At 45.3% G+C, this 12,499-nt stretch overlaps 1 long non-coding RNA gene across 4 annotated transcripts; it reads right to left on the reverse strand.

Moving 5' to 3' along the window:
• Positions 1-1,417: 1,417 nt before the first annotated feature.
• On the reverse strand, positions 1,418-11,959 carry LOC109444722 (uncharacterized). 4 transcript variants are annotated; one of them, XR_012491730.1, is made up of 4 exons: positions 11,020-11,959; positions 9,147-9,247; positions 8,872-9,038; positions 1,418-1,721 (listed from the first exon to the last, which is right to left on the reverse strand). It is a non-coding gene; the product is annotated as an uncharacterized LOC109444722 (long non-coding RNA). The 4 variants fall into 4 exon arrangements; XR_012491729.1 differs by having other exon boundaries at positions 1,418-1,827; XR_002136931.2 differs by lacking the exon at positions 1,418-1,721 and adding an exon at positions 2,705-7,072.
• Between the last annotated feature and the right edge of the window lie 540 nt (positions 11,960-12,499).

Here is a 12,499-nt window from a genome sequence, read left to right on the forward strand (position 1 = left end):
TTCCGCCAAACACAGTCACCCCGTGAGACCTCACTGCCTGGTGTTCAGGTTCTCCCCCAGCTGGGGCCTCTTTCTGGTTCCCTTTCAGGTTAAAACTCTGAAATTAGAAATGAAAACCGTTGACATTTTATTGACACCATCCTCACTGATAGAAGCAATACAATGAATGAAGACTCCCGTATTTTCCAGGACAAAGGTTCTTTTCAGTAAATGGCCTCTCAATAATTGCTCTGTGAACATTTAAACAGTATAATTACAGTTCTTCAAATGACCGGAGTCATGACTCAAAATTGTCCTTACCACAGAGTTACAGGATCATGTGCTTCTCTCGTGCTATGCCAGCATGATTTAACTTTTGTTTGGGAAAAAATAGACTTTGTGTCAGCAACAACAACAAAAAAACCCCACTGTCCTTTGTGGTAATCTGAAAAACAAAAACTCACGTTCTTTCTATGAAATCAAGAACATGGAAATATATATTAGGAGTATTGTATTTCTAGTATGTTACTAAATATTTATGGATTATGTGCCATGTTTTTAACACTGTTCCATGGATTATCTCATATAATTTAATCTGGACATCACCTCCTCTGAGGTAGACACTCAAATTGACTCAAATTTGAGCAGAAAGAAATTGTTTAATAGCACTTCCTCTGTGACCTGAAGTCACACAATAGGTAAGTGAAGCTATTAAAGGAATTCCTGGGCGAGATAATGAAAGTCCTAATAGTCATGGTGAGAGGTGAGGAGGAGGCTGATTACAGGAGAGGTAGAAGGAACTGAAGGGACACCTGGGAAGGCCTTGGTGATGTGATGTCCCTGAGAAGGTGCCAGAGAGTCAAAGGAGACTTGAGCCATTGCTAAACTTTCCAAAAGCCAGCCTTTACTCATCAAAAGTCATGCTCTTCCTCAAGGCTCCTGGGTATGAATTTCAACTTCGTGTGAGGTTCAAAGGCACCATAATAGGTTTGGCACTGATATCTCCAGCAAATCTCTTCTCTCCAAACCTCCACCTTGGTGCTAAGGTCATTTGGGGCCTGTTTACACAAGGCTCTCGCTTCTCATCTCCTTCAAAAAGAAACAAGTGGAAGAGGTTACCCTAGAAGAGAGCATGAATGTCCCACGGGAAGGTCAGGAGATGGGTGGTGGGGAGCAGAAAGTGCTGAGGTGAGCGGAGGATCCCCAAATTGGAGGTCAGTCACCTACGACTTGTCTCGTGTCCTCAGCATTGGCTGTGTTCCAAAGAAAAGACTCTTTGTCTGATGAAGGGGCACCAAACCAACGACCTACAGAGTTTCTTGGGTTTAATTTTTCTTTAAATCCCAAGCTTAGTGAGGACTAAGTTGTAATAAGCTACATTCTTTACTGTGTTCCCTAAAATGGGTCACAACACACACACACTGTCTTTTGTTCTCCCGTGTTGCCAGGCTCCGGTCTGTATACCTGCGTTAATCTCCATGTCACTGAACTTTCTGTGTCTGGTTACACAAGCTCCAGGCTGATATGTACAAACCAAACAAGAGTGAGGGAAGCACAAACATTCATTCATGAGACGGTGTCAGCAGAAGAGACACACTGGGTTGTTGTTTTTATTCCCTTTTAAATGGGGATGAAACACATCGTAGATTATTCTCATTGTCTGTGCTGTCACAAGGGTAGTTAGTGACAATGGCAGCTCATAATTCTTTCCTTCATTCCTGCTGATAAACATCCATTCAGACCTGTCAGGGTGAAGAGGTGGGAAAGATTTCATTGAACGCGGAAGTTTCCCATTTGCACTGGATTTTGGAACTAGTTCCATTCCACGCACAAGCCTTCCTGAGTTACCTGTTAACATTTAAGGTTACTATTAAATTAATAAATTAACAATATAATCAACATATTCATTAGATTACTATTTATTGTTAAAGTTGCCTTTTGATAATATTAATAAATAATAACGTCTTTTAATAATATAAAAAGAGAGATTTTTACATAGAACTTCTAGGCATTAGGTGAGCAAAGGCAAAAGAGCGATTCTGACATGACAGTGAACGGTTTCCTATCCCCTTCTAGTTCTGTCAGACCCAGCAGCTGGGGTGTGGTCACAGCTGAGGGTTTAGTTCTATGAAAGAGAGCATCTCATAGAAATCTTCCGCATTCTGGGGTCAAGCCAGGTATGCCTGCCTCAAAATGCAGCTGACCCACACTAACTGCTCCATTTTTATCACTGTTTCTCAAACACAAGTCACTTCTGCAAATGGAATGACAATAACAAATGTGGCTTTTACTAATCCATTTATTTATCCATCTCTATCAAACACTTTCTGAGCACCTACTATGTGCCCGGTGCCATGCACTAAGGGCTGGGCATAGAGATGATTATTAGGTCATCCCTTCTAACCTCAAGAACTCAGGATTCTTTTGGTAAGACCGGTGATGGCGATAACCCTAGTCCTCGCTGATATTTACTGAGTACTTCCTATGTGCCAGGCAGTTTTCTACGAATTTCACGGGAAGCCCTTTTAATATATAACCGTGTCCTTTTGGAGATAGACGTTATCGTCATTTGCCAGGTACAGGGAGAATTAAGTGACTTGTCCAAGGTCACACGGGACAATAAGGGGTAGAGATAGGATTCAAGTGCAGGCAATTTGACGGGAACCCAAGAGCTCTAACAGGATGCAGGGAGGTAACTGGAAGCTGCCCAGAGGCTGACAGTGGAGGCAGGTCCTGGCTGCCTCTCAGCCTGAAACGTTGCTCAGGCTGAGCCTTACAGACCCAGGAGGACTTAGCCAGCCACAGCTGGAACAAGCAGTGTGAAGATGAATGGCACGCGTCAGGCCACGGCATGACAGTGACATTTCAGCATGGGAAGGGGTGGTGGGCAGGGCCTCCAGGAAACAGGTGGAAAGCGGTAGAGAGGTGGTGGCTGGGGGAGCTGGGGCCAGTAGGCAGTGCCCCATCAGTGGCCCGCAGACCTCCTTGGGGCACTTGGGTTTTATCTTACTCCTGATAAGAAACCGTGTTCTGTGGGGTTTTGTTTCATTGTCTGTTTACATTGTTTTGAGGGAAAACTTCTGAACTCAGTGAATGCCAAGTCAGTTTTCTGGGAGCCTGTCTCCTGGTTATACGTTAGGGAGTGTGTTTTAGATGATGGCTCAGATCCCTTCCAGTGTTGAGATTTATTTGTCTGTCACATGTGTCTCTCTAGTCACTTGCTTGTGTAATGAAGGTCTTTCTAAAGCCCAACTTTACCAAGTTTATATTTCTCTGCCTCAGCTCAATCAAGAAGCAAGGTCCAGTGAAAGGCTGGGTGATTCATTAGCGCTTAAAGGAGTAATGCTCCCTTTATTCATGTCAATGGAGGGGCTAGCTGGTGGTGATGTGAAGGAATGACACAGCAGTAGTCGGATTACAAGTTAGGTGCACATGGGGGTAAAACCAAATTACAGCGCGTGAGGCGGGTTCTCACAGAGCGTCATTACTGCGGCGTGGACAAATCCTTTCTTCTCCGGCTTTCCTGATTGGAGTGAACTCTGACGAGGGATGCCTCTTGGTCTCACTACCACTTCTTGTTCTGCCAAAATTATGTTATCTTGCCACCCGGTCAGGTCAGCTCTCTCCTCCCAGTCATTTGTGCTCGTCTGTGACTTTCCTCTGTTTGGGGCCTGGCTGCAGAATTGACATCTCTGATCTGCTCTGCAGAAAACTCTCTCTTCGGTCGTATGACATTCAGTGAGCTTTGCTTCCCACCTCTCGAAGTTTAGTTTAATGTCTTTCATGTTCATTGGTAAAATTGGAACCAATTTTGCCAGAAGTTTCTTGAAAACTGCTTGTTTGCAAAAACTTCTTTATTTTGAGTATGCGTGGAAAAGGAACTGACAAGGCACACAGACATATAAAAGGGTAGATTTTCCTTCTCTTCCTCTCTCTCCTTCTTCCTCTCATGCTTTCCTCCCCACCCGGAAAGCGTGTGAAACAGCTTAAAAAAGAAACACACTACAATATGACTAGATTGGATGACAGTAAAATGTGTGATTGGGGAAATCAAGTCAGGGGAAATAAGAGAGAAGTTAGGAGCGAGGATAATTTTAAAACAAATGATAAGAGTCCTTCTTGTTCCTTCATAGGAGGCAAGACACAAACGTGGCTCTGGCTCTTTTAGCGGCTGGCGGTTGGGGGGAAGCCTGCTCACAGCATGCAGAGGACCAAGCAGCAGCATGGGGGGGGGAAGGGCCACACTTCTCCCCTGGGGCCTGAGAGGAATTTCTCCCTGAGTCCTCCTGAAGGAGACCCACTGTGCACAGGGTTGTCAGCTGTATCCTCACCAGCCGCACACAGAAGACTTTCAAACATCTGTAAATGTTTGGGGCTGCTATCCCGACATTCTGACTCTACAAAAGTAATTTTAGAGGCTACCATGTGGTCCTGAGGGCAGCTAATTCAGGGGTAGACGTAGAGGCTGGAGAGCAGCAGGGTGCTTTCTGTGGGTCATTATTCATAAGAGAAGATGGGGAGGAGGAGGAAAGCTTCCAAGGCCAAGTTAACTTAGACCTGCAAGCTCTTTGAAGACTGAGAGTGCACATTAGCATAGAACTCTGAGAAGTCCTGCAGTAAAGAAACATTCCCAGCTTTGCTTAACCGGCTTTCCCACCCCCTCCCCCATGTTTAAACAGAGAACTGGCTTTTATTGTCATTGTGTGGTTGTCGCCCAGTTAGTTCATTACCTGGGCCACCTCACTATGTTCAAGGCTTGTGTATTTACTCTCTAAGTAGAAATGAACAATGAACAATAAATTCTATCTTAGGTTCTTTTTACAGTGTAAAAGCCCAGGAGATTAAAAAAAGATATTTAAAGAAATATTACGGCAAGACTTCTGGCTCTATTATGAGATGTGCAAAACTCTCCCAGGACTGTATTTCCCCCCCAAGCAAACAAACAAGCATCAATGAATGAACTGTGCGTGAGTTGGAGGTTCTCCTCAATACTTCCCAAGCAGCACCTTTGCAGTAGTGGGTTTTCCCCTTTTCTCAGCCCCTCCTCTGCCCTTTAGTTACACTAACCTGCTATTTCAGGATCAGTATTTATCAGAGGTGTAATGCACATTCTAGCCTATCTTCATTTTTAGAACCCACATAACAATTAAATTCCCTTACTGAGAAAATGACTAGGCAGGGAGAAGAAATCCTCATTTACCGCGTTAGACTTTGCTGGTTAGGAGCAGTTCTGCACACTGCACATTTTTAAAGGGTTATAAACCGTCTGAAACCTCCGGTGAGAGATATACTTCCCTTTTGAAAGTCTGAAGGCAATACAGAATGTCACTACTGGATGGGGTCTTGCCCCATAATGTTACAGACGCAGAGAATGAAGGTTAGGAATGGATGGAACACAAGTTTAAGTGGCAAAAGTGAGAACGCAGCCTGGATGGTCTTATTCCCAGACCAGTGGTGTCCCATGACATCGGGCTTGCTGATAACTCAGTGTTCTCTTTAGATAAATCACGTTTCTCTGTTGATCCAATAGGTTTATAAAAGCATGAAGTCATAGAGTTTGTAGGTATTTATTAAACACTGACTATATTGGTAAACAACATGGCAGCAACACACTGAGTCAGAATATCCCAGGATGTGAAGGGATTCTGGCGTTTGGAGGAAGCTCACCCACACTCAGGATTAGGCTGAGAAAATACACAACACGTATTACGATCACGTTGGCCATTCTCAGTCCTCTTATTCTCCAAAGTCCAACCACCATCTCTATGCTGGTGACACTGACATACACGTCTCTAGCCCAGACGTCTGTCCTGAAGTCCAGCATCAAATCCTACTGCCTGGGGGACATCTTCTCTCCTCAGTTCCTCACACTTAGCGTGGTGAAACCTGAGTCCGTCATCTTGAGCCCTCGATCTGGTCCTTGCCCTGAATTCCAGTCTCCAGAATGCGCTCACACACCCTACAGCTTCCCAACCTGAGAATCTGGTCACTACCCTGGATGCCTTCCTTCCGCACCTTCATGGCCCGTCACTCACCAAGTCCCAGAGGGACATGTCCTTAGTCTCCTTTAGGCCCATGACCCTCTCCCTATCCTCCCCGCATAGCTTTCATTCAAGCTCTCACCATTTCTGCTGTCTTGCAACTGTTTCCCAATAAATTTCCTTCATTCTCTTTTTGGTTTGATGTGGTCCCACTTGTTTATTTTGCTTTTGGTGTCACATCCCAAACATCATTGCCATGACTAATGTCAAGGCGTATCGTCTGTGTTTTCTTCTAGGAGTTTTATGGTTTCAGGTCTCACGTTTAAGTGTTTAATCCCATTTGAGTTAATTTTGTGTGTGGTGTAAGACAGTGGTCTAGTTTCATTCTTTTGCATGTATCTGCCCAGTTTTCCCAACACACTGTATTGAAGAGACTGTCCTTTCCCCACTGTGCATTCTTGGCTCCTTTGTTGTAAATTAATTGGCCACTATTTTTCTTCTTAAAACTGGGGGTGACATCAGGGGCCACTGTGAAGAACAATGGTCTAAAAGTGTATGGGGAAGCAAAGAAGACACTGTCCCCACTTCTCACTCCTAAGTTACATGAAAAGTAGAAGAAAGAAATGTAGGTCCCTCTGAGAACAAGCTTCAGGTAAGGTGCGGAGACTGAGGAAGGTGAGAATGTAAGGCCGTATAATTGTCATCCTCCAGTAAGCACAGCCAAATTGCTCGGAGGCCAGGAAGTAATAGGGCTTTGGGTTCCAGCAGTCTGGATGTGACAGGTTGGTTTGACAAAGGCGCTTTTCATGAGTAATAACTGGTAAAACCAGGAGCGAATGAGAGCTTGATTCCCTCCTGGGGGAAGGTAAGTGTTTGGGCTCGGTGGCAATGCCAGGGGGCACGTCCCCAGTGTCCTCTCATCCAGGGAGTTATAGGGAGTGTGGCAGGTGGGGCTGGGGAAGCAGAAGAGTGGTCCTCAAAGGGCACATTGGTGAGTCACATGATGCCAGGGCTGAGGAGAGGAAGGCCATCACCACGGCCAGGTGTCCAGATGGCAGTCAGCTTCTAGCACCCCTCAGCTTTCTCACAAAGAGTGCAGCGTAGACCTCTAACTGAAAGGGATTGTAGAAAATTCAAAATATCCTAATGTTCCCATATCTTTTACACTGTCTATCCCTTTGTAGTTGTTGATGTAAATAATAAAAGAATGAGTAAATCATCCATTGATTTTAGAATCTTCCATTGCCAGAGAGAAGGGGGAAAACCCTTTTGAAACCTACGTCATCTTCTCTGGTTCTCACAGAGCTAATCTGGGCCTTTCAGCATTTTTGGCTTCCAAGTGTCTTCAGATAAATATTTAGGGCAATGCTCTTATGTATGCTTTGATCTTTGGCTGAATCTCTCTAGCCTAACCATCAGTAACTGCTTTGTTCCAATGGCCACAGCTTTGCAAGGTTTGTTCTGACAGATGATAACCATTACTGTATATCCAGCTTTGTTTTATCCATCCATCCATTTCCTTCAATATCAGCCTTGCTATTTAGAAATGCTTGTTTCCTTCGCTGAGCTTCTTAGGTCATGGATGATAAAACCTGACCGTGACTTATCTGCCACTTGAATGCCTCTCTGTGTAACCCTCCACTGTCCTGTGAAAGTTTACCTTACAGAGTTTCCTGAGGCAGGACCTGAGAAAAAAACAAATGAACACTAGCTTGCCAAAAGTCAAAGTTTCCTTGTGATGTTTCTGTAAACTCATTCCTTCCTCCTGCAAAATGGTCAGTCATAGATTGCTCACTGTTGTTTGGTACTTTTGGGATGGAGAGATCTTGAGAGTATGTCAGATGTTTAGCCATGGGCATCAAAGTTAAAGTTAAGAAACAAAAGGCTGTGGATTTCAGCTTGCCTACTTGCTGCAGCCACAGTCTGCGGTTGTGTTTACCCATGAGGGTGAAATGGTTCCGCCTGAGCAGCCAATACCACAAGGAAGTCTAACCCCAAACCCCAACGACTTTTATTTACATCCCATTCTCTCCTTGATCTCATCACAGACAAGGCAGAGGGCTGCAGCCCTTATGTGGAAAACACAAGGGTTTCTGCCTAGTTTGCTTAGTCCCTGTACTGTAAGGTCTTTAAGAAGCCGGACAGGTTTTTATTTAGAATTACCTACAGGTAGTCAAAGCTGCCTTTTCCCTGTGTTTATGGTGCGGGCTTCAGAGGGAAGCCTGGCAGTTTTCTTTGTATACGATGCCACCCTTTTATTCCTCATTCTTGACTGGGTTTACATTTGCTAGATGATCATTTCTTTTGGTTGGTTGGATTTATATATATATTTATTTATTTTTGTATATTATTAGATAAATTATTGTTGTTTGTTGGCCATTAAACCTCAGGTCCCACGTTCTATTGTCTGTTTTAAAAATGGACAACAAATGCAGTGAGTGGTGTGTATGCCGAAGGAAGGAGAAAGCCTGGACCACGGAGAAAGCCTCGGACTAACAGTCAGAGATAACTGTGATCCCCTGGACACCCCATGAATACACCCCACTCCTCCAAAAACAGTCCCAGAGAAACACATGGGCTTCTTGTAGAGAAGCTGACACTGCTCACAAAAATTCAGAATTAGTTTCCCAGAACTGTCTTCAGAACCACTTCCTAAACCATCCAAGAAAATGTGGTTCATCACTTGAGAAGCAATGTTTCAATTTTATCGAAAACAAAACAAACAAGACAAACCCTCTGTTATCCATTTTGGATCCTCACCTTATTTATAATAACTAACTCATGATACAATGTGAATGCTTCTAAAATACCAAGTCCTCTCATAATATCACTGTTGTGGGCATTGGTGTATTGAATTAAAAAAAAAGATAAACTGGATTGGGGGTCAGAGGGCAAGCGTCTGGGTTCTTACGTGTAGGATGCTGATTCTGTGAGAGGTGTCCCTGTCTGTGAACATGGCGGGTGACGGTCCTCCAGGTACGTGCTGAGCTCCTTCCTGTTAGGTCGGCTCTTGCACATACATCACCTGTATTGACTCCTGTTCTCACCTGGGCTGGATTACACGTCAGTGCACTGGTTCTGTGAATGTAAGGTTTTGCATAATTAATGCACCCCAGGCCTTAAAACAAAGGAAAAGAAAGTCTGAGAACATTTTGGTAGCTTCACCAGAGTAAATATTTGGCTTACCAAGGTGCCTGGAACGCTGTGGATACTTATCGAATGGATAAATTTACTGAGCTCTGGGACTTCAGGAGAAAATCAATGGCCGTCCTCACGGCCTGCCAGATCTGTGAGTAAATGAGTGAACAATATTACTCACGGGGGAAACAGGCGTTCTTTTATGGAAAAGGAGGTAATCAACGATGTATAACTCATGTACTTCATACCTTAAGGAAGGTTACACTTGAGGTTTGATTTCCTGCGACAGAAATTCCGATTAACAATCTCCTAAAGAAATGTTTCTAGGATTCACTTTCCCAGCCTGAACACTGACTCCAGGTTCCTTCCTGTGGCGCATAAAAAGCCCTTCCCTCCTTCACCTTGCCACCAATCACTTTATCAAGCAGTTGGTGGGATGGGCCCTGGGGCATCTCCTTGGGAAGCAGCTCTTGTTTGTATTTTGCAACTTTCCCAGATCCAAAGGCTCCTGGAGGACAGATAATAACAGCCGACCACAGGGCTGCAGCCAGCGCACCAATCACGTCTGCACCAATCACGTTACACCACCCAAAAAGGTCTCCGTAGGCAAAACAGAGAGGGACTTAGCTGGAAATATGAGGCCAAAACAGCCGCCTACAGAGGACTTACAACCACCAGAGGTTAGGGCAACTCCCGCTGTCACTGCTCAATTTGAATAGTAGTAGTAATAATAAATTCATACAGTGCTTTAGGCATTCTCTTCATCTCACATACAGAAACTGGGGCTCAGAGAGCCGAGTAAGCGTAATTTGGGGATGACACAGCCAGGATGAGATTTTTAGGTCTCTGATTTTCAGTTAATTAGCTTGAAGTCGGTGAGACCCCACACAAACCAGCATCCATCAGTGAGTGGTTTCTATGCTGATGACACAACCAGAGGTTAGGCACGTGACAGCACAGCGGGCTGATGTAGACGTAGCCTGAACCCTCACTGCCAGGAGCTTTGAGCCTGTGCCCCGGGGGTGGGTGTACACGTCCGGGGGTGCTCTGAAGACAAAGTAGCAGGCTCTGCCTTTTAGTGAGGGACTTTGAAGCTGGAGGGCCCCATGGAGACCCCTAGCTCCCCTCGTCGTCAGCTGTGGACCTCAGGCAGAGTCTTCCTTCCTGGTTCCCACCTCAGTTGCCTGATGTAATATAAAGATGATATCTACTCGGTAGAATTAGTGGGAGGATTCAGTGAGATTTTATTCGTGAAGCACTTAGCCTACTATTTGGCACTTGGTGGTCATTCAGTCAATAGAACTTTTAGGGCTATAGAGAGAAAAGCTGCTGCATGGTGACCAGTCAATTCCTAGTATCTGTTCTAGTGGGAAAGGACGACATGTCAGCATCCTACTGAAATGTGCCAAAGGCAGGCAGGCAGGCGCCCTGTATCTGACCCTCAGATGAGGTCCCCACGGCAGGCTGAGCGTGCTCCTGCCGTGCATGGCCCTGGCCGTCTCAGCCTGGACTTGCTCATTCCCGACAAGGAGAACCAACCTGTGTTCACAGGACAGCACGTTCCAGCCTAGGCCCCAGTGGACTTAATCCTGGGGAACCTTATGCACCCCCTCCAAAAGGGTCCTCTCAGAATTAGGCAGTCTGCTGGTCACTTCTCCAAAAGGAGAAGGCAGTCAGATCGACACATTTGGCCTAATGGCAAAATGTCCAGGAGGTCCTGAGTGGGACAGCACCTTTCGGGGTATCAGTCAGTGCCGCCCCCATCCACTGGGTGTGGGAATACAAGGTAATCTGGTCTATGCTGCTTGAGTTTAATCTTGGTTTTATTGCTCCTGCCTGGCTCGCCTTGGGCAAGTCAGAGTATCAAGTTCCTGTTGTAGCATATCACCACACTGACTGCCTGGACGCAGGACCCACTTACCAGCTCACAGTTCTGTGGAGCAGGAGCCCAGCAGAGTGGGGTGTCAGTGGCTTCTCTGCCCTCTGTGGCCTGACAGGGCTAGGGTCTCAGTGTCAGGTGGGCTGCACGCTTCTCTGGAGGCTCTGGGGGAAGAGTTCACCTCCAAGGTCACTCGAGTTTCTGGCAGAGTCCTGTTTCTTGCGGCCGCATATCTGAGGTCCCATTTCACTGCTGTCAGCCTCTGACCACTGCCTTTCCTTGGCGCCCGCCCTCACTCTGTCACACACCCTCCTCATTCAAAGGCAGCAGTGGCACACTGGGTTCGCCTCATACTTACAATCTCCCTGATTTTAAGTCTTAAAATCTGCTTTAAAAGAACTCACTCGATTGGATCAGACTTACCTGGGTCAGTCTGAACCTTGAAGGAAATTCACACAGACCTGCAGTGGCAGCCACTTCCCATGAGTTCCACACCTGCCCACTAGTCACCGTGCTGCACTGGACCACCCAGGTGGTGCAGTGGGATCCAGACGCAACACAGCCGGCACTGGTGGGGCCAGAGTGGCTCCCACTGGGCTTGTCACTGAAGCCTTGATTTTCCCCTGGGGTTGCCCTGGTCTAGGGAAGTAAGGGTTACGTGTGGAGGTTCGGTGTGTTGGTTTTTGTCATCAGCAGACTTGTCGTGGCTGCCATGAAAGCAGAGTTATTGTCTCTGGGCATGTACCAGCCGGTTGAAAGAGGAAAGACAGCTGGCGGCGGTTTAAACTTGGGTTGGTGAGGAGGAAGTCTGCTCAGGAGTTCAACGCGGCCTTTGCTAATCCACAGGGAAGGGAAAGTACATGGTGGAGAGTTAACAATATATTAAAATGTGTAGCTTTTTTTTTTAACGACTCTCTTATAGAAGTGCTTTCAAAATTTAAAAAAACAATCTATTTAGCTTATTTGATAGTACTTACAAGTTTTAAAAAATTATATATATTCATTTACATTATATCTTTTTCCAAAAACAATTTAAAGTAGATTATTATTCCATTTATAAATTCCTACATCAATTTAAAATTTTTTTTAAAAAATCTTGATAATTTGCACTTTAAAGCATCAATGATCCCATCTTTATTTTTCTAGGTTTCCAGCAAAAGTTGAACTCTTAAGCATGCCCATGAATGATAATATTTCCATGAAGGTCTCATAAAGTGCTTTTAATCTTTATCTTTAAAGCACTTTCCTGAAAAGTGCATTTCCTGGTGAATCCTATGCCCTATGTGATTTTGGGTCGCTTGGCTGCCGACATACGGATGGAAGAAGTTGTGTGAATCCCAGACCTTGGGCACTTCCAGTTCTTTTCACAGGGAACCCAAGATGCAAGGCAATCATTAATGCTTTAGGCAACCATTGCTTCTTTCCATCTTTAAATTGCTTTTCTCGTTGTGCCAGCTGGACATGCCTCCCTGTCTTAGGGCTCCTGCAGATTGAAGACCAAACCAGTAGGCTGGTCAAGTGG

The sequence above is a fragment of the Rhinolophus sinicus genome, linkage group LG14 (assembly GCF_036562045.2).
Source record: "Rhinolophus sinicus isolate RSC01 linkage group LG14, ASM3656204v1, whole genome shotgun sequence".
In the NCBI taxonomy this organism is placed as follows: domain Eukaryota; kingdom Metazoa; phylum Chordata; class Mammalia; order Chiroptera; family Rhinolophidae; genus Rhinolophus; species Rhinolophus sinicus.